The sequence below is a fragment of the Mugil cephalus genome, chromosome 8 (genome assembly GCF_022458985.1).
Source record: "Mugil cephalus isolate CIBA_MC_2020 chromosome 8, CIBA_Mcephalus_1.1, whole genome shotgun sequence".
NCBI classification, from domain to species: Eukaryota; Metazoa; Chordata; class Actinopteri; order Mugiliformes; family Mugilidae; genus Mugil; species Mugil cephalus.
In genome coordinates, this window is record NC_061777.1 from 11,206,768 (window position 1) to 11,233,738 (window position 26,971).

A 26,971-nucleotide genomic window follows, 5' to 3' on the forward strand; every position below is an offset into this window, starting at 1 on the left:
CAATTCACAACATATCCTGTTACCAAGACGACCCACATCAACAGGCTCATGAAATCTACTATCAGTAGGACCATCAATTTTACCAGCAATCTAATACTAGAAATTTTCTTGTCAAAAACAGTCTTTACTTCATTGTATACAGAGTATGGGTACTGTATGCATGCACACAAGAAACTTTAAGTACCCATTACCACATATGCTTCAACATTGATCATGGTCTTTGTCATTCCCAAATGTGTATTTCAGTTTACATTGTCTTTTTCCTTTTGTTTCTCGCCAAGTTAACTTTTATTTAATGTGGTACTGTTACATCAAGTAGAAATCCTGTGTACAGGACATTCTAATTCTGATTCTGATGTGTATTTGAGTGTTTGATCATAAAATCCAACAGCAGCTCACCTATAGTACTTCCATCATGTAAGTCAGTCCTGTTAGCTTTTCCAGGAAGTGAGTGACCATGCATTTATTTTTTTTACACATATAGGAGCAGGGACACACACACAGTCGAGCCATGTTAACATGGATGGGATCTCGGGGACCATTTATTACAAGCCGTCACTGGACAGTAATGAGTGAGTGATGGAAATGAATGAGGAAATGGAATGATGTAAGGACATAGAATAAAAAAAAAAGACACAGAGCACCCAGGGGCTGTCCAACCCTACAATTAGGACCTCTGACAATTCACACAACGAGGAGGGGGAGGGGGAGAGGTTAGAGAGAGACAGGAAGAGGATTGTTGAGGACTGAAGAAAAGATGAAAGAAAACAACCACAGCGAAAATGAATCCTGTATATGTAAAAAAAATAAAAAAATAAATAAAAATAAGGAACAAGGGGTAAAGTGGGAAATGAAAGCAGGGGAAACTGGGGGCAAGCTCTGTGGTGATTAAGGAGAGGAAGAAGGGGAGGTGTGATAAGAACAAAGAGAAGAACAAGGTGGTACGGAAAGCAAAAGGACAGGAACAAGTACAAAAATTCGCAAAATTGTATATGTAAGTGAAACGCAGCCAAAAATATGTAGACAAGAGAAAAATAAACAAGTAAAAACTGACACACTGAGGCACCGAAGATGAAGAAGGCCCAGAAATACCTTCACCTCGGGCCAGATTTGGGCTGAAAATAATATTTTTAGACAAAACGGAAGGGCCATGATGGACCCATGGCCTGGACTTTTACGTGTCGGTTCTAAACAAACACTTGAAAGGCGATGACTCTTTTCGATAAGGCTGTTCAGTAATAATTCTCAACTAATGCTCTGTCAAACTGTACCCCTAGAAATTTCACTTATCGTGTCACCTTCTTCGGCATCCATAGCATTCAGTACAAACTAGCGGCTGTAGGGTTTGGGTTATTTAGAAACCCAAGAAACAATAGAGTAACACTAACTCCACAAACAGCTCAGAGTGGTGACCCAAATATTTTTAGCGATTCATTGTGGTAATAATATTACACTGCAAACAGCTGCAAACAACATCTTAATCTAATGTGGTAATATGATAATTGCACAGAAATAAACCAGAGACAGAAAACTCACTGTGCCACAGTTAGAGCCATTAGAGTTAGTATTTAGGGATAAGCAAAAAAAAGAAGCAGATCAGTGAAAACACAATGTTTACAATTCCCTTATTGTATAGTTTTTGTGTTTTTCACAGATGAAGATTTTCACCCCTGTCCACATAATACAATTTATCTATTTTTGTTTCAAACAGACACATACTGGGTCCATTCCAAGTCCCATGATATTAAATTATCCATCATGTTAAAATGACAGTTGTACCCTTCTGAATTTGACACTGATTATCCTTAACAAGCTACTTGATCACAAAACGATGAAGGGCCATTAAGTCATTAGCTTAAATTAAGGATGTGATCCAAAAAGAGTTCATCTCCTCACTGTGTAACAGCTGTCGCCATTAAGACGCGCAACAACAGTCCCAACTCTGACATTCACATGTCAACAGAGACATAAATCACGCTGGTCAGACCATGATCGTGAATTTCCACTCAGTATGACACAGGTCTCTTAACACATGCTCGTGTCTCCTGTCCGCATGAGCCTCCGTTCTCTTGGATTTGGTTTAGGTTGTGATATGTGTACACAGGTTCAAATAAAAAAAGAAGTCAAGACACCAGAAATGGTGACTCACAAATGCCCTTGTATAATTCAGCTGGATGTTCTGTCAATGATTTATCTGCATTACTGTGGACAGAGCACTAATAAGGCTGGCTTGCATCTCCCTTGGCTGAGATACACCTTTTAAATGGACAGCATATTGAAAGCACTTTCTTTAAAAAGGCATTAGATAAAACTACTTACCAAACCTCCCAGTTCATCAATAATTGCAAAAAATTAAGATATTCAACTATAAAAGGTCTCCCATCCACTACCATTTGTGATTTGTGAAGCATGTGATTCCTAAGTTCAAAACGACACACATTTCTGGCCATTGTCTTCCAACAGTCCTCCAACAGTTTGTGTTTTGTTTCTTCTGATCTGTTATACATTTTTTTTTTTTTTTAGTTTTTATTCCTTCAGTCATTAAATTCTTTTTCCAGTTTGCTTTAGGGTCACACTACTTGCCTCCAAAGGCCTCACTGTTTCATCTGTGATATAATTCTTGGGCTTTCTAATATGAACGACGTTTGCTGATCATGGATCGTGTGCATCTGCCTGCCAATTTAAAATGATATACTAACACAAGCCGAAATGTACGATCAGAACTGGCTGGAGCCCAAGTGTCATGAATCGGCTCATTCATTTGGCTCGGATGTGGACGGTGAAGGCACTGGTGATATATTTCTGTGTTCACTTATTTTGCGCACACACAGTAAGAAGTAAGCACATTAATGCAGTTCATCGTGCGTACTGCACACATGCTTTTGTGAAATCCCAAATGGTACAAATGCACATACAGTACATGCAAAGTTTGAAATCTTAACTAACACCAACAAACGTCAAGGTTTCTAACACACAAATATATGCATATAACACACACATATATGCACACACAATTGATGAAGAGACCTTTGTAACTGTGTGAACAAAGTCTGGATCAATTTAATTCCATTTTTTAATATTCACAGGATGCTTTTGCAGTGATTACTTTGTCACTATGCTTTGTGTTAATGCACATATATAAAAATAATACATGCTGAGACTGACTTTTTGCCTTTTACATCTTGATGATAAAGGAAAATAAGCTTTATTAACTTTTCCCCCCCCTCCCTTGCCTCACGATTATTCTGCTTCTGGCTGGATTGAGGGGGCGTCTTCACCTCTCCTCCTCTCTGAACATTGCAAGCTTGCACATTACTTTCCTGAGATCAAAGAAATGCCACACTGCAGCCTTTGTTCACTCCTGCTCGAAAAAAAAGGTATTTCATTGTCTGTATCAGACAGTGTCATTGATCCCCATGGAAGCACTGTAGGGGAGAGATCCCTTTGATACTGCGTGTGCACCAGACGTATGACCTATTTACAGCAAGGTGACTAACATGGCTCATTCGCAAAAGAAAACAAAAAAATTAATCCGCTTAAAGCGCTGTAATGTTCAGTGTAATGTTATTCACATACATTGTTTTTGTATTTTCTAGTTCTGACTGTTACTCTAAAAAAAAAAAAAAAAGGATGAGTCTTACTGGCTATCGCTTTAGTAATGTCTGTGAAATACTGGTAACTGTTAAAGGTCATGCTAAATGAATGCCCACTAATTAGGACATAGGGGGAAATGCAATCTGGTGACTATGTACTGTAAACAGTGGATCTGATTCTGCCATGAGTGTTCATATTGTTCATGCACTGCACTGGCAGAATAGTAAATGGAAACACAGATTTGTCCAGGGGGAGGGAAGAAACCATCTGAAGAAATCAGCTTTTTATATTCATACATTCCTGCAAGTCTTGGGGTACTTGTTTGTTTCTTTCCTGTGGTGATGTGAATTCCTCTTTACAGTCTGGCTTGTTGTGTTGTGCTATGTGCCGGGCTGAGCCGCACTAAGTCTTTTTTTTTTTTTCCTCTCTCTGTTTTAGAAGTCTAAGGGTTGAAAGGCACAGAGGCAGTGTCTGGAAATTGGAAGTCATGCTTCTTAATCCCTCAGCATTTGAATACACATGAGAGGATATAAAGTCACCCACATTAACACATGTGCAGCTACCTAACAAAGATATGCACAAAAAGGGGGAGCACACAAATACATGTTAAAGAAAGGAAAGACATGTACCAGCGTGGATATATCCACAGTGGAACAATTCAAACAGATTATCCACACAACATGCAGACACATAGATTAATACACGAGGGTCGGTCCTTCGGATTTGAAGGCGGCCAACAATAAAATTATTCACAATTCAAGATGCGTTCACTGAATATTAATTTGAGGAATACAGGGAAGCAGGAGATGGAAGATGGTAAACTGGTGACAGAGTTGAGCAGTAGAAGGAAAAAAGAGAGAAGGATGGAAATCACAGAGGGGCGTGAGGAAAGAGAGAGGGGAGGGAGCCACGAGGCAAGATGGAGAACAGAGGAGAAATCAAGAGTGAGAGTGACATATAGGGCAAGAGGAACAGAAATATTGGCTTTCAGTCGCATGCACATACACACACAAGCGCAAGCGCAAGCGCAAGCGCACGCGCGCACATGCACACAGAGGCCTTATTGTGTTTTAATGCAGTTTAATGGGGCTCTTTCTCCAGTCTAGGGGGAGTGCAACCAATTCATTACTATGCTGTACACACCATCTTTCAGAGCTGAGGCAAGGAATTGAGAGAGAGAGACAGAGTAAAGAGTAAAAGGAGAAAGCGGATCCAGGGCATCAGTTCTTCTCCCAACTTTGACTTACAGTATACTGTGGGCTTCTCTTTCTCCGTCTCTTATCTGGACCTTCATACTCAACAAAGGACCTTTATGCCTCTGCTTAAAGTGCCATGCTTGCGTTTCTGTATGTTTTTTCCCGTCTTTTCAAACTTGTGCGTTTTACATTTCTGCTGATCCATTTTCTAAAGACTACCATAGGGCCATGGTTTTGCACAGGCTTCGCATTTTAAGAGGGCTGTTAGGCTTCGCAGCTCACCTTTGCATGTCAGAGAGCGTAATACTTTAATTTATACACTCATGTTGAGGAACCACCTCTTAGTGACATCCACTCTATACGCTGCCCATCCATTCTTCTGTAGTGAACAGTGAGACAACAATGAAAGCCAAAGTTGGCTTCGTCACAGTCCACTTGCCTTTGCAGCATTGTCCCTGTGTAACCACCACGAGACATTTTTCATCTGCCTTGGCAGAGAGAGCGCCACTGTCAGCACAGATCCACAATCCACCTGCTTGCCTGGACAGCTTTTCGACCAGTCAAGGGTGATGGGGTCTCTTTCGGATGCTCTCCTCTCATGATGTTTCATTTGGATGATGACAACAGTCAGGAGTAAAGCCATGCTTCTACTGAGCCTTGCCTTCCTGACCACACACAGTATACTTTACTCACTATTACTTCAAGCCAGCAGACAGAAGCCAAGGGTAAAATTGATCATGGTTCCAGTTGTGGCTCCATGCCCTTATTTTTTTACACCTAAAGGCAGCAAGGCAGTGCAGGCAGCAACCAAATGCTGAGTTTACTTTGACTGAAAGCCCTTAAAACATGCATGTCAGGAAATTGTGAGTGTGATGTTAAGACCTACTTTATTACAGCAATGGAGTGGGCTTGCAATAGCCTCTATCTATTTTAATCGGGTGCCTCCTTTGGTAGGTTCACTGGACCAAGATATAATCCTGTAGTGGTGAATTTTCGTGTGTAGATGAATGTTAAAGCTGCATTGTGGGATTTATGTCTGACAGTGAAATGACAGTCACTTTCTGTGTGAGACTGTGACTCATCCTCTGTACACCAAGCTTGTTTGTTTCTTATCTGGATCATCAGAAATGTTTCAGAATGAATTCTTCCATTTTTTTCTCCCAGGACACCAGAGATATTGAATTCATGGAACCCAAGTTACATTCATAACTACTGTTTCTCCACCACAGACTTGAACTCCAGTTGGGTATACACAGAGAGGCTTACCTGGCACTGATCTTCTTACTAGACATTGTGTGAACAGACATTAATTTAAATATAACTGTCTGTTTCTGCTCTTTGACACGAAGCCAGTCATCGGAGTTTCTTTGCATAATTAATCAAGCTTCTTGACAGGATGGGAGTGGAAAATGTTGCGCAGTGAAGTCTCTGCCCTCCTCAACATGTCAGTGGTTGACTAATGCTTTTAGTCAAACAGTACACATGGACTACATGAACATGAACTCATGCACGAATAAAATTCATGGTTGGTTTTGTGTTTCCTTCATATTCGACTCTCTTGAGGTTCCCCTTTTGTGGTTTACTAACTGTTAATACGGATCTACAGACGATGTCATGTGCAATACTCATCATGCAAGACTGACTCTCTGTATTTCAAAACTGGCACATTTGTTAAAGGGCAAACAACAATGTTTTATTGTCTTTGTGATGTGTTTGCTTATTTAAGTGTATATCATTCAACATCAGTTTTACTTATGTAGACCATATTTCACTATACACCGCAGGAAACAAATTAGAGATTTAGGTTCATTATCCAAGCTGGACTATTCAAGGTCACTTACTCGAAGTATACACTGAGTTTTAGGGTGGATTGTCTGTCTGACAAACCGTGTGATGAATTTATCCACACACTCATCTTGTTTGCCAGGCGAGATTAGCTTACCAAAAAGCTATCAGGAATTGAACTATCCATTAAAATACTAATTTTTTATTCAGGATGAATTAAAAGGATCTTCTAGCAGTGGTTTCTCAAAACTGGGTGTTTGGCCTCTTTGTGTCAAAATGTTAAAAACAATATTACCTTGAGCTTTAGTCTGAGACAGAAAAAATAAAATTAAAAGCCTTGAGGTGTTTTTACTGCAACAATACATAAAGCAAAAAAAAAAAAAAAAGACATAAAAAAGAAAGAGGAAATAAAATATATATTTTCGGGCAAAGTTCAACAAACATAGTAAAAGGTGCATTTTGATATTCTTTGCAAAAGGTGAAACCGATAGTTGCTTTGTGACCACAAATTGCTCTTACGGGTATGTGAAATTTATTTCTTTTTAATTCTTTGTTCTGTTTTCTAGATATCTGTTCAATGCACACCATAACTAATTTACAGACCCTCCATCACACGGTTGAGTATGCTACCGTCACACTGGTTAACCTACCGCTGTCCAAAACCCTGTACTGTCCAATCTTAATGAAGCTCTTAACACTTTAATACACTCACTGTATGCCGATGCTGTGCATATTTCTGCCTCAGGGATACACTTACATTCTCTACCCTGTCTCTGTCCTCTTTCGTCTTACACACTCAGTGAACAAATCAGTGTACAGGGTGTAATTCAATTAAGCTATACAGAATATGAGAACTGGTTGGTGGTTTTTATGGCCCGTCATTTGAGCTGTATATCTCGCGTTACGTTCAGGCGACTTTTCCTTTACCCTTTAAGACTCGAGCCTACCTTTAGGTAAAACCCAGACAACAGTACCCTCTGTTCTTGCATTACCGGCCTAATAGAATGCTTACCTTTACGAAACTGCTCTGAACCTATGTCTCTGTGATCATGACCCCAGTTATATGAAGCTTCACCAGGTTATTAAAAGTTTAAGAATACAGTGGGAGCTTAAGCCGGGGAAGTCGGTGAACATGCAAACCCCACACAGAAAGGCCCCAGTCGGATGGTGGATTTGAATCCAGAACCTTCTTGCTGTGATGAATCAGTGCTGGCTGTGTAAGCTAGCTATAAAGCTATCGATAAAGCTATTGTAACGTTCATATTATGAGCATATCCCCTGAGAAAACAATCAATAAATCCAAGTGTAGTTTTGAGTGTTCAAATCCTCTGTTCACATTAGCCCACGAAGCTACTTCCTGACCACAGGTTGCATGCTAGCCAGTGACAGTTATGGCAGCTGTAGGATAACTACCAGTGTAGGAAACATCTTTATACCCCCCTATTGAACTCATGTCTACCTTCTTCCCAGATGCAGTCATCCGTGCATTTGCTTTTACAGAGTGTTTATGTGTTCAGTCTGAAAGCTTGGCCCACCTGGCAACTTGTTTTCTACCCTGTATGTACTGAACCAGAGGGGACTGGATATGTTTGAGGAAAAAAGACTTCCTCTCATAAATCATAGAGCTGGAAGAGGATCCATCCCCGAGAAAGCCAGCAGACTTCAAGTGTGAACATCTATTTCTGTGATGACGAAATTGGGATACATGAAGGAAATCAAACACGCAATATATAATTTGTTGAGGTCATAACAGAGCACCTCCTCCATCCCACAATTATAAACTGGGATCACCACTTCAGCAGCATGACATATCATTACATGAATCTCCATAAAGCATAAAGAATCTCTAATGTGGTGAAAATATTGTACATTCATCTTGACCACGTGACTGATAAACTCATTCAACTGCAATCTTCAAAAAACATGAATTCCATCTGGTACTTTATTTACATGCTACCAGTGAACTGAACTGGTCGCATCCCAATGGTCCCCTTGTTTTGTGCCTTTGTATAAGGGACTGTCTGTTTTGACATTGACTGCAAAACGCTTAACCACCTGAAACACCTTTCTGTTTGATTGAATTTGGGGATTTATTTGATAAACGTAAGCTCACGCTTGGTCTTAAAGTGGTAGTTACATGTTCTCAGAGGGTTGCAATTCTTTCTAAATCCAAGACAGACTTCAAATTCATTATCACTAACACACGTCAAAATACGATAGTCTTTTTCCTGCTGAACCTTGTGACTGAAATGCTTCTGGCAAACAAAAATAGCTATCAACAACAACATCGTATTCATGACATTCCCAGGACAAACAACTCACATGGTTAATGGTTCTACACCTGGACCAATATGTGTCCAATACATGTTGCTTTCTGTTGGTCCTAATACTAAACTGTGCATCCACAATGAACCTATAAATTGGTACCTTTAAGACACAGCATTGGACCCTGCTATGGAGACTGTGGGAGCATAAACAGCCCACGATGTCAGCTCAATGTTAAATGTGCAGGTGCACAGATGCAAAATGTGTTCGGGCAGCTGGTAAAGGTGACTGACATCCTCTAAGGACGGAGTACACACACAAGCATCCTGTGGGTGCAAAAATCCTCCATTAAGCATTTGTGGTCTCTGCAGGTCAGTGATAAAATATGAATGAATTAGAGGCTACACTGGCTTATTTCACACAAAATAGATGGCAGAGCTCCTCTTAAGAATGTTTACACCAGGGGGCGAATCTCCCAGTGGAAATTTGTGATAAAATCGTACTCTGATGGATGCCAAGAACGTGTACACACGTACACACGGAGGAACTAGACAGGCATTTGTGTTCAACAGACACCGTATCAGAATGCTCTAACCGCTGTGGTCCCATGGTATTACACATCAAACACTGTGCATCTTTTTGTACTCTCCTCACCTCTCCACTATTGCTCTATCTTCTTCCCCAATCTTTTCTCCATCAGTCATCACTCTCTGACTTTGTACTTGTTTTCACCATTGTCTACTGTCATTTCTTGTGGTACTTTCCTCACAATGGACACACCTATTTTCTTTCCCGGAAACCTTCTAAATCACTTTCCCACACATCTCGGCAAGAAAATAGGAGGTCTCACTGGTCAACTTTCTGTGAAACCTGCTCTTTGTTCAAAATGGCTTCCTTGCTCCTCCGCACCGGCCTTCCTTCCAAACACTGACATCTTCACATATTCAGTTTTTCTCCTTGACATTGGATTACTCGTGCTTGTTTGTAATGGGCCACTTGATGCCCGTGTCTTTTTTTTTGCTCCTCCAAACAACCAGGAAAAGAGTGGACGTGCTGCAGTCAGTGAGCTGCGTCCCACTGATGACTACACTTTACCATATTTTCTCAAATAGATCCATGCCTGTCCATGCCTGTCCATGCCTTCAAATTGTGCCTGTACTGGAACTGTACTTGAAAACTGTTGTGAGTTCCTTATCTGCACAGGATGAAGACATATGAAAGTTTAACAAAAAATGTACTTCTAGCCAAAGTATTGGTTCGTCTAAACCAATTCGGTTACTTGGGTGACCAGCAATTTAGGAAGAACAGTTGTCGAGAAAAGCACAGATGCATCAACAAACTTTGTGATCTTTCTGCTCTAAGCTGCTTCTCACTCGTTCTTGGTTTCCAGAATATCATTGTACTTCATGTCAACTGGTCAAGCAACCAAGATGCTTAGACTAGATGTCCTTGTCGCATTATTTGTGACATTACAATATATATTCACATTTCAAAACTGCCAGTACACATCAGCTTAAAACTGCCCTATATTTGCTGTCTCATCTCCTTACGCCTTGTCATGTCTTTGTGGCCTCTCCCTTCCTTTCTCACTCTCATCACCCATCAATCCTGCCTCCTTGCCTCAGTCCTTTCATTTTCTCTTCCTCTATTCTACCCATCAGCTCATCATCTTCTTCACTTTGTCTCCCCTTTTCACATCTCCAGAAAGAAGCACCCTCCCACCCAACCTCTTCTTCTCACAACTTACCTTCAATGACCTCTCTAACCCTGTAATTCTCCTCTACCTGGTCTATCTCTCCTGTCTTTTTCTTGTATCCCTTTCTCTCGCCGAGTCTCAGAAGACCTCCTCACCAAAAGGTGTGAAGGAGAAACTAAGTGCTTTACCCTGTCTGCAAACATCGTCCTTTATGCCTGGGCCTTCCTGATCGTGGGAGGGAAATAAAGGAGGTCTCTGAAGAGATTCATCCACCGCTCAAACTCTTGTGCCTGGATTTTTTTTTTCACCACAACTCTCTATCCTACCTCGTCATCCTCAGGAGAAATAACGAGAAGCATCAATGAAACATTAAACAGTTCTGAGCACTTCAGCACATAGTCAAACCCATTAAGACAAGATCCTACATATGAGTGTATATCCCTTTAAGACTGGGTGTGATGTTGGTTCCCGTCCATCTTTCGGGCTCGGTCGTCTAGGTAAGTTTTATATATTTTTTAACCTTTGTTATTGCTATCTTGTGAAGCCGTTGGATCCTTGCAAGATTTTAAATGTGACTCCTTGTAAGAATTAACCAACCAGCTGACTACTTAATATGTTCCTCTCATTTTCCTGCTATGTCTGTTTTTCCAAAAGGGCCCTTTAGGATGATTCATTGCAGAGACATTTTGAATGGCTGAGCCTTGACTTAAGAACAGTGAATACAGTTAATAATTAGAAGTTCTATCTCATGACCTGGGAGATAACATACTGCATGCCTGGGAGAAAAAGCTTTGTACCTCTCACAAGAAATGTCCCGGGGATTTCAGGATTCTAGAGGTATGACAGAGGACAGGTCTGGGAACAGTAAATACGGGATAAAGATATCAAGTTTATTTTGTCTGTTTTTTGGCCCATGTTAGGGCGATCTCCTGAGGTCTGCTTCAGGCATACTGGAGGCTTGGACCTTGACATGACATGAACAGCTGTAAATGCTATGAAGAAGGAAAAAAAAAAAAAGAAAGAAAGTAAATAGCAGCAAGAGGAGTAGAGATCCACACAACAATCTAACGAAACTGTGCATCTTTAGAGCCCAGGAGGATGACGTGGGACATGAAACGCATAATGATAAATAATCAGGAAGAAAAGAGGGAGTGTATACAAAGCTGAATAGAAGAAAGTAGATCATTTCAGACTTGACCGAACAGCTGAATTGTTGTTATTGCCATTATGTGCTGTAAATTTCTGTAGATTTCCATTTGCCTCTTATGCATGGATAATAGTTCCTGCATTTATCAGCGCAGCTTCCATTTTTGCTGATAAAGGATACTTTAGCAGCAATGCGATTTCACATATTAAAGCAAGATTCTGATATTGGTGGAGTTCCTACGCACGTGGCTGTGTGTATTCCCACCGTGTTGAATGACATTTCAAACATTATTGATATCTTCACCCGGGAGGCCACCAACTGCAGACAATTTATCAGTCGTTTCTCGTACATTCCCCTCGCCCAATTTTCTTCCACAAACCAGAGGCTGAAGCTTATCTTATTTTCTTTATTCTTTTTATTCTTTCTGCATCTCACTGTCTCTCTGATTTCATCTCTGTGCATGTATATCTCCCTGTCACCTTATCTGTCTCCATATGTGCTTGACTAGGGCTGATACCACCACATTGGCCCTTTCCGAGCATTTCATTAAAGTGCTTCTCATACCTCACTCTTCTGCACGTTCACCTGCCTGACCTTGACACTTTGTTGTTTGTGTGCTTCTGAGTGTGCGCACTGTGGGTATGTGCGCAACCAAGCCCCAGGGAGCTGCCAGTAATGGTTCCAATAATGGCCAAAAAAACAGGAGAAATACCCCTGATAACCCTCTCCTCTTCTTATATCTTTATCTCTCATCCAGTCAAACCCATGTGATTTTCACACATCACCCATTTGTGAAGGAGGAAGTGTAGTTTGAGTTTTCACTGTGGCAACTCCGAGGTCTGACTGACAGCCTGTCAAGTGGTCATCAATCATCAGCCAGACTGAAGCCTCTAATAATTTCCCTATGGATGTGATGGCATAGTAAAAAAACGTGGAGGAAAATCAGAGAGGGAGAGAAGTTAAAGTGGCAAAACTCTTTTCTTTTTCATGCAACTGCAAATAAAACAGGAAGTTTCAGCAAAGTGAACTATTTTCACGCCAGTTGCATACCAGTTATTTTGCCTCCTTTTCTCCACCTTTGTTACTTTGTGTCTAAGCAGTAGCAAATCAAATGGATTTAAACCCACAATGAAAAGAAAATCATGACAACACAGGCCACAGAGGGGGAGGACGCAGAGCTGTGCTGTGATGTTTGAGAAAAAGAGAAATGGTTGCCAGAAAACATGCCAACACACGGATTAACCACTTTGCCACTGGACAGGGGGCATGTCCCTTTATTCCTGGAAGAGAAAGCAACTCTTCTTTTTTATTCATGACATGAAGACACTGACGGGTCTAATGGGGACAAAAATCCATCGTTTAAATCACGCTGAATATTTGTATTTGATTTCTGTAATTGAGTCAGCTCTCGTGCCAATGGAACATTGGATTCAATTGTGCTGAATAAAAGCAATGAGACCACAAGTGAGCACTATATATCTAAAAAGCATCAAATCAAATCAGTTAGAAGTTTTTTGGCTGCTCCATGTCCGTGCAGTTTATGACTCTAATAAAACACCAAGCATTAAAGTGCTTTTTTTGTGTGTGTGTGTGTGTGTGTGTGTGTGTGTGTGTGTGCAGACACGTGGGCATACGGCACAGTATATACTGTAAGTGCTGTTTATTAATTTATTGAGGGTTTTGTCCAGTGGTCAAACAACACTCCACCAAGCCAAATAATTTAAATATGTATCCTCCTGTGAATAGGATGGTTTATCCCTACGTTGTTATTTTGTTCACACCTTTATTTTTGTCCCTTGGCAAATGATCGGGTAGGTGCAGCAGTTCAATAAAATAAAATTAACGACCCCTTTGGACTAAAGCAAACACCACATGAGAGCATTTGGGCGGTTACACAATTTTTGTTCCAGAGGCTTCAGGGTAAAATATTGGACACTCCATTAAAGTGTCAAGTCTCCGTCTTAAATTTGATTCCGAGGTTTATATCAGTGTTTTAAGAACTGCATGGGACAGCTAGACCTCTGAATACATGGCGCCCAAACTGCGCAGGCTGAAAAGTAGTGGACGCTGCTGTCGCTGCTAAATGTTTTAAAGTTGCCCATGCGTATAAAAGCCCACGTGTGGCTCAGAGATGGGCGATAGGCGATGGATGATGGGCGAGTCGAGAGTCGTGAAATATGCAAGTGGGAAGACGAGAAAACAAAAGATGGGCTCGGTTGGCCAAGACATTTGAACGGTTGGAGTATTCAAGGTGGTGCACAAAGAAAAGCTAGAGATAAAACAAATAACCTGGTAGATGGAGAAAAAAACTGAAAAGAAAAACACTTCAGTTGTAAAAAAAAAAAAAAACTCTTTTATGTTGGCACAGAAGTTAAGAATGTTCTCTGGTATGTAAGCGTACACTTTTTCCTTGGCAATCAAGGGAAATCATAATCTTAGCCTGGATGCTATTTGCGCACACATACACACAAAAAAAAAAAAAAAAAAAACGGATGGAGCACTAGTAAAGTTATTCTGAGAATGCGTTGCATTGGACTAAAGTCACAAAGAACCCCACTAGAAGCAAGAGGTAATTAAAGGAAGAGCCCCCAAGTTAATATGCAATTCAAATATACCATAACATCCTTAAAACTAATTTTATTTCATTATCAAGCAACCAGATCAGCACGGGGCAGAGCTTGGGAATTCAATTAAACAGCTTGAAGTGTCATATTACTCACTGTCGTTGCAGTATGAGGTGGTAATTTGAAAACAGATTATTTACATAAAGCTGCAACGTACAACTGGTGAAATAAAAGGAAACCTGTCAGAGACACAAACAATTTAATTTCCAGATTTTTTTAGTGCATCTTAACGTCATCTCAGGAGAATTCATTGGACAGCACAGAGGGGAGGCATTTGACAACAATCTGTTGAGTGCTGTTGCTTCGGTGTATAATTTACTGTGCTGCACTACAGGTGGAAAGAACGATGTTACTCCAGGAGAGCTATGTGCCTTCTCACCTGGTCCATTCATTCTCTGTAACCGGTTGTCCTCTGGAGGGATGCAGGTAGGCTGGAACCTATCCCAGCTGTCATTGGGCGATAGGCAGGGAACACCCTGGATAGGTTGGCAGTCTATCACAGGGTGATTGGGAGGAGAACCCACACAGACACAGGGAGAACACGCAAACTTGACACAGAAAGGCCCCAGTTGCCCGATGGATTCGAACCCATAACCTTACAGAACCTTCTGTGAGGCATCAACGCTAAATGTCACTGCGCCGCCCTCACCTGGTCCAACAACTTTGAAATAAATAAGTAAACACAGTACACAAAAGACATAGTTAGTAGTTTTCAGTTGCTTTAGAGGGAGAGGCCACAACACAAATAATTTTAATTGGCAATCTTTTTCCATCGTTTGTGAAGGACCGTCTTTGTGCATTTAGAAAGGGGAAGCTGGCAGTCAAGAAGCCATATGGAGGGGGAGAGAGTGTGCTCTGGTCAATGCTCAGTAGGAGCAGGAAGGAAACCTTTCAATGGCGGGAGATGCACTCCTGACTTCTATTCAAGTGACACTTTCTATCTACCAACCAATCAACAGGGCTACCACCAATTGGGCACACACAAACAAACACACACACACACACACACACTTATTATTCAGAGCTCCGCAAGTCTGGTTGGATCTGGTTTGTCCCCAGCTGTCAGCTGCTGGACTCCCCGCACACACATGCACACGCACAGCATAGCATCATATTGCCTCTTGTAAAATGTCAGTGTTGCCATGGATACCCCATCCCTACTGCCCCACCCCACGCACCCCCGATTAGTAGGGAGGTTAATTGAATTACTGCAATTCATCACTTAATAAAGACAGGGACTGAGAGAGAGAAAGAGAGAAAGATGAAGGGCGGGGGATAAATGAGAAAAAATAGATGGAAATGGATAAAGATTAAAGAACAGAGAGGTTAACATCTCTGGAACTTCGTCATGACTACAGGAGGGAGGAGGAAGGATAAATCTAGCAGAGAAGGATTAGAAAAGAAATGTCAATGCATCAAGAAAGACACCATGTGCTCAGTAATAGCGCCTTTGTGTACGTGTGTTTTTGGCCGTGTATGCAGTTGTTTGTTAGGCAGTTGGATAAATGGACAAATGAAGGGAGGATGGCAGCAGGAGGAGGGCTCCGAGGCTTTGAGTGATGAAACAGCCTAAGAAAATGAGATGTCTTTGGTCTCTATAGCAGCTGGCTGCTCTATGCATTCACAACAGAGAATGAAGACACAAAGATACAATGAACGGACCAAAATGTGGACTGATACTGGCCCTGGTTTCTATGGAAGCTTATTTCAGTGGTAATCTCTAATGTGGGAAACAGAGAGTGACTGTGTGATATAGAACAGAAGGGTTGATATATATACAGAAATCTTAAAAAATAAAAGTATATATTTTGGTTTGTAGTAATAACAGATGTACACTGTTTTTGTTTTGCTGGTTCATGTCTCTTGCTGCAACATAGAATGTACCCCAGTTTCAAATTGTCACCGCAGATAAAGAATTAAATCTGCTCCGAAGACAAAGCAGGAGCCTTCCTCTTTCATTTAGAAGCTTCTTTGTTTGAGAGAACCAGTGTTTCCCGCAAGCAACTCAGCTACTTTCAGTCAGAGTCTGTGCACAGACTGCCCAATATACAGAGTGCTGGAGCTATAATACAAATATCAGACTGTCTAAATAAGTTACAGTGTAACGAGAGCAAAAGGTGTTTCATTTGCCTTTGAAGTCTTTCCTGAGAGCCTGCATTGTGCTATGCAAACCTGAACGTTTCACCACGTCACTTTCACTCCAGTGAACCATTTGGCTCTTTGAAATAACAAGGACACTTTCCTTTATGTTACAGGAGACAAGTGCACTCATCAACCCTGAATAAACACAGACAATGTTTTTCACAAATTAGCCAAAAGTTACATGAATACAAAAGTAACACTTCTTTTGGCACTTGAAGAGGTCGTCTATTTACAAGCTTTAAGAGCTTTGAGGAAATGAACCAGATCTGAAAACTTGATTCCCTCCTTCACATAACCAAGACCGGTGAACCATAAAATTCAATGCATCGTACCACTGGAGAACAATTACAACTATTTTGTCTGGCAAGTAAAATATTATTCAGTATTATAGATCATGGTGAAACTGGTTTAGTAAAACATAAAACTTGCTTTAAAGACTTTTTTCATACAAGTAAAACAAATATATATATTTATACACTGATGAGGCATAACATTAAAACCACTGACAGCAGAAGTAAACAACACTGACCATCTTGTGACAATGCAACATTCTACTGGGAAACGTTTGGACCTGACATTCACGTGGCTACTTAGGCATGTACCACCCATCTAGACCACACCAGGCACCCCCACCTTAAAGCAATGAGACACAGTCATCCCCAGCAGGATGCAGCCTGGCACAGGCACACACACACATAAACAGTTTAAGATCAACTCAAAAAAACATGAAAACATGTTTAAACATGACCTGGCCAGTTTGTATCTGAATGCAGTCTTTGCACCCATTGTCAGACCCTGATGGTTCAATGGTTCCTGGTTTTATCGTCACGTGGTGAGAGTATGCAGGCAGTTCCTGGAGGATGAAGGAATTGAAATCATTGACAGGCACCTTACACGTGCCTTGACAACTAAGTCAAACGGAGCACCTCTGGGTCGTTATGTTGCAGTGCATCCGATGCCACCAGGTTCCACCTCAGCTCAGCGATGTTCCTGGCGTCGTCTAATTAGGAGATGTTGTCAGGCATGCATAAAAGCACGTGGGGGCCATACAAACTACTGAGTACCATTCTGAGTGCTGCAATGAAGGTTGCATTAATTTTTCCACTTTGATTTTCAGGGTGTCTTTGAATTCAGTCCTCTGTAGATTGACAGCTTTCATTTCCATCACACGATGTGCCATCCACCCATCTCCGTTGAGATACGATGGGTTTTCATGTAAACATTAACTAAGAAACAGGACTGCATGACGTCAGATTGTCCAAAAAATGCAGCCATCAGACTTTAAACCAAATCACAGTCTGCCTGTCTGTTTTTGAATTGATTTTGCAATGTTGTTCTTGACTTTTAAGGCCCTGCATGGCATGGCTCTAAGCCTCCTGGCAGAGCCTCTAAATCATTATTCGCCTGCCTGTAGCTCAAAATCCTCAGAGAAAAGCCTGTTATTTATTCCCTGGTCAAGGCTGAAGTCCAAGGGTGACAGGATTTTTGCTGTCAGGGCCCCAACCTTCTGCAACAGCTTACCTGAGGAACTTCGACAAGGAAATGCACAGTCCACTTTTAAATCGTCTCCTGAAGTTCCTTTCACCATATGGCTTTTGCTTTCTGTATTTTTTTCTGAAACATTTTTTTTGGTGTTGGTAAATTAAGTAAGAGGTATTAAAGTCAGTTAAAATAAAATTGAGATGGAAAGCACAGCACTTCAGTCCGACATCGTTGATGTATGATCTGCAGCAACACGAGGATGAAATGCAGAAGGAATTGACATGTTTGTGCCTCAAGCGATGACTTTAATGTCACGACCTGCTCTTTCCCTTTAAGGATTATAACATTCTACGCCAAGAAGGCTCAGCGTTGGTGTATACGTGTCTCAATTCCGCTGCTTTGACTTTCTGCTGGTACTGACACACTTATTGATGTTTCAGACTCCAACAGAGGAGGGGGTCTTCTAAATCTTTTAAACGGCACATTAATATTTTACAAAGAGGGAAGATTGCAGTATTTGGAGGATAGATTCAAATGGGCAAAGCTCTGTTTCTCTTTTCCATTCTGTACGGAAAATCTGCAGGAAAAACAGATGAAGAATCGGGGTGCGAGACAGTCTTTAGAAGTGTTATGAGGCATATATGTTACATCTCATCTTAACAAGAGATGCCCTTTGCTAATGTTTTTTTTTTATTTATTTATCTATTTTTTTTATGAATGTGTTTTCATTACTGCAGTGTAGAGAATAACACCACAAAGTCTGGTTTAGTTATTCTCATCACATTCCTGCAGTCAAATGCTTCTCACACCCTTGAGGCATTTGCTTCATGCTGACTTTAGCGCTATAACCACATTGTTCTTGTGAATCACAAGTTCCACTGTGTCAGAGTAGATAAATTGAAAAGATGAAAAAATCTTCTAAATATATATTTCAGTCACTCTAATCCATTAAAACTTTAATTAAGAAGTTAAGAAGATGGATCATTTTAGTATCATTTTTATAAGCATTCCGTTTTGCATTAGCTGCCCACATAATTAATCTTCAGTGGAGCTGAAATATTTTCACTACAACTATATTTTTCTAGTACATTAATAAAAGCAAATATTTTCAGGGAGAAGTGTCTAGGTTAATAAACACTGGTTCTGTCTAGGACACCATTGCCCTTTGTGAGTTGGTTCGCTGTTTTTAGTTTTTCAAAAGTAAATGGCTAAAAGCCTTGGTACCTTGCCACTCTCGAAGACATCAGTGTCCCATTTTTCATGTCTCTATCTATAAAGTATCACAGCAATCAATAGACTACGGACGCAGCACTTGCAAGTGCATTTCCAGTGTCACCATAAATCCTATGAGCATTTAAAAACTATACAATTGCAGCATGAATGAATCTAAACGAGCAACTGCAGCACTTTTTGTGTGATAACTGGTCACAGAGTCATGTCCTAAATGTTGCAAGGTAGCAAAACAGTATCATTTGTACAATAGACGTGTCCTCTTTGGGTCTCGAGATGTTTCAGAGGGTTTAAATCTTTGGGGTTTCTAAGCGAGATTCAGAGACCTGTCCAGATCCCATTCCAACATGTCCTAGCTTTGTGCTTTTGTTCACTATTGTGCTCAAACATGTTTCGTCTCTTAATTCTCAAGTCAAGTCACAATCTTGAGCAGGTTTTCTTCCAGGACCTCTCTGTATTTGTCTCCATCTATTATTCTCCCAGCTCTGCCCCTGACACCACCACTATGTTTGAGTGTAGGGGAGGTATTGTCCGGATAATGAGAAGTGCCTGATGTTTGCTAAATATGCTGCTTGGGGTTCTGCCAGAGAAGTTACATTCTTTCTCCAGAGTTTTTGGGGAGTTTTCCTTTCTCCATCCTCTCAGAGTCCTTTAAACACAGTTCAACAAACTTGAAGCCCGGTGTCACCAGAGAAACTGCAGCAATGAACAATTTTGTAAGGACTGCTGACCTCTTGGAAATGATAATAACACAAGAGAGTCATCCCAGTCTCCTAAGTGACAGTCAAGCAATTGGCTGTCCTCCTCCTCCTCATTCTCATTCTGGGAGTCATTTGAAGTCATCCTATTCTGTTATAAATGAGGTCACACTGGTTTACTGGAAGGCCATCTTCTTATGTCTGCAACTGTAAAGACCTGAGTGCTGTTGAGATGGTTGACTTCCAGCAGGTTCTACCATTTCTTCAGAGGAAGAGTGACCACTGAGGCCTCGGCGATCATCAGTGACTTGGTGTGAGGTTTGGAGCTGTCCGTGGTGCTGAATTGTGCCATAAGCAGTATTGTACATGCACATCTGGTTTTAAGTAACCAACACTGTTTCTTATTCCATCCAGTACTATTATATCATTGGTTAATTTGTTGATTATTGGAAAACAAATGTCATTAGGTGTTTCAGCTCCACATGGCATGTTTGTATTTGAGAAGTACTGCCTACATTGTGTCACCGTAAACTAGGGCTGGGCAATTATGGAAAAAATAACAATCACGATTATTTTGATTGATATTGTAATCGCGATTATTCATTGATTTTAAAAAAGGATTCATCAACCACCAAAACAACTATTTGAATATAACTTTTTATAGCATACATGTCACAGCCTCCGTTATCTCTTGCTGTTGCCGAGAGCTGTGGGATATGGAGTGGCATTGAAAAGAGTGTCCTCAGTGGAGGACTGTGTTGCGGTGGCTGAAGTTGACGCGCTTTTTTGGGTCTTCAATACTTTGTCATTCACCACTTTATGGCAGAACTTTAAATGGTTAAATACATTTGTCGCGTGGCTTTGGGGTACAGACACGACGGCGCGACAAACTTTGCAAACAATCTCCTTCTGCTCCACGTCCAACAATTAGAATCTAAAATGTCTCCAAATGACCGAAGTTGTCCTTCCTTTCTTTTCAGCTTAAGGCTCAGGCTGGCTTTCTGCCATGTTGTCAATCGCTGTTCCACAATTGACCCACAAACGTTACACGCTTGCCGCAGCTGCACGCGACAGAGGTGCGTTCACGGTGCTTTTACAGCACAGGAATTAATCATTTGCCTTCGATTATAGTGTTTTTATGATCATGAGAAGCCAAAATTGTGATCAAAAATTCGATTAATTGTCCAAACTGACTGTAGCTATAACTGAGGAAATTAAAATAAGACACTATAAGGACTGGACTTATTTATTTAGTTACTGCTTTAGAAAAAATAATAATAATAAGATAATAATAATAATAATAAGAAAAATAATAATAATTAAAAAAATATATGTATTTTAATGGAGAGTCCTACATCTCGCTTCAGCAGTTTCAGAAGGAGGCTCTGTCAACACTTGAGTTTGCACGCCTTCTAGCAAAGGTGCGAGGTCTTTTTTTTTTTTATCTCTGTGTGTGGCAGTGTGTGCATAAATGCAGCTGTGTGCCCTGTGTGTCAAGACTAAGCTGAGATGAAAAATAAACAGAGACAACTATTGAGTGCCCCCCACCCCCCCGTGATCTTCTCCCGCTTTCCATCCCCCATCCCCCACCCCCGCCCCCCCAACACCTTTCCATAGACTGTTATCCAATTAGGCGATTCTCATTGCTTTAATCGATGGAGACACGAACGGGCACACGCCGACACGCACACAAATGCACGCGCACACCGCACACAGCTCCACCTGCTCCACAGCTAGGATCTAGCCTGGACGATGGAAATGGGAGGATATGGGGTAGGGAGTGAAATGTGAATATAAGTGACAGGAGCAGACCCACAATTAAGTGCCATGCAGGAGGAGAAAAAAAAGAGAGAGAGGTTTTGTTTGATTGAATCAAAGCCCCTTTACACAATCCAAAGACGATATCACACACACATACACACACATGCACATACACACACACACGCATACACCAACCCTGAGGGCAGCTAGCACAGTAAATTATTTAGATAAGCATTTAAATAGATAATTCCCTGCCTGAAATTAAAATGTACTTGGACAGCTTGAATAGTTTGCATTGTTAGAGATAGGGTAATTGTGATGGGGCTTTTTTTTTTTTTTTTTTTTACATTCACATGAGTGTAATAGTTGCATTTCTCCATGGCAATATGAATGTTTTTAGAAACCACACTGTAGTTTCAATGTAATTTTACAGGGTTACTGTCCTCTCAATTCAACATTTGTAACTAATAGTTAACTGACTTAAATTTAAATATTATTTTATGTAAGCGTGCCATACTCACCTAGCATCTCTAACAGTGAGCGACAGAGAATTGTTCTAAAATTCAGCTCGAGACGAATTCAAAGTCAAATGACGTCAAATAAATGGCAGAACTTGAGGAAGGCTTTTGTGAAAAGATCATGGAGATGCTGAGTAAATCTGACTGGATTTACTGGACTCCACAGATTTTTTATTTATTTATTTATTTATTTATTTTTTTGCAGCACATCTTGAACCTCTCAAAGTGTAAATGAGGAGTATTAAAACATTAATCTATTTTCATATCTCCATCAGCGTATGAAGACAAAATATCGCTAATTGTAAATAAACACAATTCCACATTTGGCTGTTTAACAACTTAATAAGGAGAGATGGGAGTTCAAAATTTAAAAACTGCATACTTAGCTGCGCCGAGCTTCATAGACCACTGAGACATTAGATATATCTATATATTCCCTCTGTGCTTCCGCTAAACTTGTTGCTCTCACTCCGTGCAGCATTATTACATTATAATTTATTTTTTAAGCCCCGTGATCTCAAACTAATCCCGCCCCTTAACTGGACCTACTGAACTCTGCTTCACACAGAATGAGAGTATCGAGGAGAGAGCCCCAAATGCTGACTGCATAATGAGCTACAAACTTTGCAAATCTGGTGCTAATTACACTTAAGTCTGCCTGGCACAAACAGAATGAAAGGCAGGCGCAAGTCACGCCTATGTGCTTACAGGTATAGACATCTAGCGCTTCAAGAGGACATGTGATTAATTACACGACTGAATACAGATGGTTTCGACAGTTTACAAATGATTAGTTACAGCAGTTCTTTAATGAAGACCTCAAGGGCCTCAAGATTTATGATTTACCTTGCTACAGTTTGCAATATTTTCCATGCCAGATGATTTCAATTCAAGTTTTCAATAAAATTTTATTTATATAGTATCAGGAGCAATACAAATTGTCTCCATATGCTTTACAAATGCTGGCCTGACACCCCCAGAGCAAGCAAAAAGGTGACGGTGGCAAGGAAAAACTCTTAAATAAATAAAATAAACTTGAACAGAACCCCGCTCCTGGGGGGGACCCATCTGCCTGAGGCCAGCCAGGAGAGAAGAAATCAACAGGCAGAACAAGATAAATGTACATCTGATGTAGACGTACATGTGGAATCTAATCAAATACAAGATATAGGTGATGATGAGTTTGATAAAGAATATAAATAAGACTGACTCACCTGCAATAAAACTACTGCTGTCACTGATATAACTGAATACAATTGGTATCAAAGGATAACTGCAGGGCAGGTTGCTGAGACCATGACCCCACATGATTTAAAAATGACATGCACAACAGAGAAGCTATTTAATGTAAATTTTGAGCGTGTATTAACTACCTTTTTAAAGTATATTTCCACAATGTATATAAATTAAATTAAATGTTTACGTTTTGAAGCGGATTTTAAACCAACTGTCTTGTGTCTGTTCAAGCCTTGAGCAACATTACAGGCAAATGGCAATAGATTTGGCAGCCCAGTGACTAGTTAGCCAAACAAATACACTGGTAGGCAGGCAGATAGGGAGACAGGCAATCAATTCATCAGCCAGCTAACTACACAAACAGACGGGCAAACAGAAGAACGGCAGGCAGACTGGCAGGAAAATTAGCCAGGCAGTCTGTTCAGTACCAGGCAAGACAGGAAGACAGGGAAGTATTCCTTGTACCACCCACAAATTTGGACAGACCAGTCAACAGACTGAAGGAGTTAGAGGCCTGCGTGTGTTCAAACAGTCGGGGATGGGGGAAGCACAAAAATAAGAAGCAAAGCTGGTTTGCTGCACAGACAAAACTTCCCAAACTCCAAAGCAATAAAAAAAATAATAAAAAAAAAAAACAAAAACAGGATGGGTCTGTGGCATTTATAAAGATAAATAATTGTCTTTGTTATGCCACAGATAAGATGTCTGATGATATGAGGAGAAAGCTGGGTAAAACCCACTCAATCAAATCAACAAAAAAAAGCATCCCCTGCACTAAAAACAAAGTCAAAGCATTGCAAAAATGCAGAAACAGCACATAGTCTACTGGAGGTTCCAGCTACCTGCTGTTTGTTCAATCTGCTCGGTCAAAGAGCAAGTGTCAGATGCGGCCTCCTGCTGTGCTATCACATCTCTTCTTGCTCACTGTATTTTTGTTCCACACAATACTAATATTGCAAATAAGTCACTTGAGATGCAAGCTGCTCGCTTTCCCTGAAATAAAGAAGTAAGAAACAAACAACAATTTAGCCTAAATGCACACGGCCCAGCTAACGGAAAGAGTCGGGTTGAGACTTCAAAGAATTACAGCCTGAGTACCAAGTACCTCTGTAGAGCCCTTATATCAAAGCAACAGCCTCGACAAAGAGCTTAAAGGGAGACAAACACATGTGCAGCCATATACACGCACACAAAGTCCCCTCAGCAAATCTCTGTAGCAGAGATACACTTAGAGTTTGGCCACCATTGTTTGCCACAGACATGAATCCCACCGCCTGTCTGACTGAAATGCAAACAAGTTCACAGATGCATTCCCTGTGCTTTACTTCATTCTCTCAGCCAAGGCTAATAAAATGCGCGCGTGTGTTCACAGGCGTGATAATAAGGTCTTTGTATGTGATTATCAGTTAATTAAATCACTGGAGGGGTTCTACGTTCTGGCATTTTCTTGTTGCCTCTTTAAATCCTTTGGTTTTTTGTTTATCCAAAGTCAATTCTAAGCAGAAAGAAAATGCTACCAAGAATTGAGAGCAGTATGTGCTTACTAAGTTTCACTGTTGCCGACAATGCTATTGTGCAAAACACAATCGACAGAAAAGCGACTAAGACAGCTTTCACCAACAAAACTTTCCAACCCTCCTCCTCTTCATATGTTTCCTTATTAACTTCAGTCAGGTACCCAGTAGTGAAATAGGTGGTGAGTAATGCACATCTCTTTTTGCATCTCTGTAGGACTGTTAGTAACATTTGCAAGTATTATTCCCAGACAAATATGTAGATATAGTACGTTGTTTAACTGGTGGCTAATCACTACATTCTTATGCAGAACAAAGGTCTTAAACTCTGAGAACTTGTGATGTTTCCTACATGTTTTGTGAAAAATGAAAAGCTTTTTAGCTTTTTGATTCATTTGGTGTTCCTTTCATGTAAAGTTTTTGCATTCTGAAAGTTGCACAAGCAGCAGACAAAGACGGTTAAACCGAAAGCCTGTCAAACGATGTATCAAATATGTCAACATACAATGTGGAAGTACTTTGTTTGCCTCTACTTTGGTGCCTGCCCCTTCCTCCATTTTCCTTAAATCCGTGTTTATTCTGAGGTGATTTGCTCAAAAGGCAGCCGGCCAATCAAAACGGCTCAGGCGCAAATGGGTTTTTGAGTGATGATCATCCCATTGCATTTCGTGCCAACATACTAGCTGCTCCACGAGAAACTTGTGCTCAGTGCAATATGTTTCTCCAATCATGGATACTGGTCCATATGGACAGTAGCTGTATCTGCCACCAATAGCCTGATTGCCTGGCTTAGTCAGCTCATTCTTGTAATGCTGCTTCATCCATTAATACATCTATTTGTGTATATTGTATGGCTATTTTTATTTTTCAAATAAAAACAATTTCTTGCCATGCTAAAGATATCTCATACCAGAATAAATTAAAACTGTTAATCATAAAACATGGAGAACAAGAAAATGGGTGGGTTTTTACTGACTTTACAAAGGCTTTTGGATGACTATCAAACACAAAAACAAATGCCCTCATTAGCTATTCACACAGTCTAGTTGAAAAGAATATGTGTGAAAACCTCCGTTGTCAGATGAATCATTAGTCATGCAGGCAGTGCCAAATTTAGCACGCTGCTGCTATATTTTCTAAATTGCGGTATTTCAGGCTGAAATGGTAACAGTAGCCTGGCTGTCAGATGTACTTAGGATGTAGTGTTTGAATAATTGGAAAGAAGTGAGTATTTGTGTAGCCCATCAACTCAGCGTACCTGACTTGGCGAACGATTGACCTGCAGTAAACCGCAGTTGCACTGTAGATCTCATTGTTAAATTTAACAAAACTGTTTAATTGTTACTGATGAATCACATTTACACTGAGGGCATGAATCAGTCAAAAAAGCCTACTGACATCACGATTTTTCAAAACTGAAAGTTGAATATATAATGAAGCTTGTTCATTTTAGTTGTGAATCAGCAGCTACATTTGTCGAACACTCTCCGAAAGGAATGTTTTGGCATAATGAAATGTGTGCCTGCATGGGTGAAAAGTTGGTGTGATTTTGAGTACACACCACCATTCGCTTGGATTATATGAACACTGCAGAGTCACACACATAACAACAGTTTAAGAACAACTCAAAGAAACATGAAAAACAGCACAATAGGACCCCACTAACAACAACTGTCTTGGAGGTACAAGGGAGACCTACAAGATATGAGGAATGTGGTCATAATGTTATGCCTAGTCGGTGTAGATGACTGAACTCACTGGTCAAAGGGAAAGTAATAAAACACTATCGCACCCTCAGGTGACTGTGATGCACACCAAGTTAAAGGCCATGGAAGGGATGCATAATAGGCTAAATTAAAGACAGGGGCAGATTATCTTTTGCGCCAACTTCTACAGTTTTTCCCACATTAATCAATTTCTCTGGGCTGTCTGTTTTCAATGTAGTGAAGAGGTCAACAAAAATACAGACAGGACTGTGAGAGCCTGGCACCGCTGTCTCTCGCACTTTACATTCATACCAAGGTAATGACCGTCTGTACTTGTACTTCGTATTGTGAATATTTGTGTTGGATAAATTGGAATC

General features: G+C 40.6%; 1 protein-coding gene across 3 annotated transcripts in view; it reads right to left on the minus strand.

Annotated features, from left to right (window-relative positions):
• The window catches only part of grid2 (glutamate receptor, ionotropic, delta 2), a 447,760-nt gene that overhangs the window by 340,398 nt on the left and 80,391 nt on the right, over positions 1 to 26,971 (minus strand). The gene's annotated exons all lie outside the window — the stretch shown is intronic.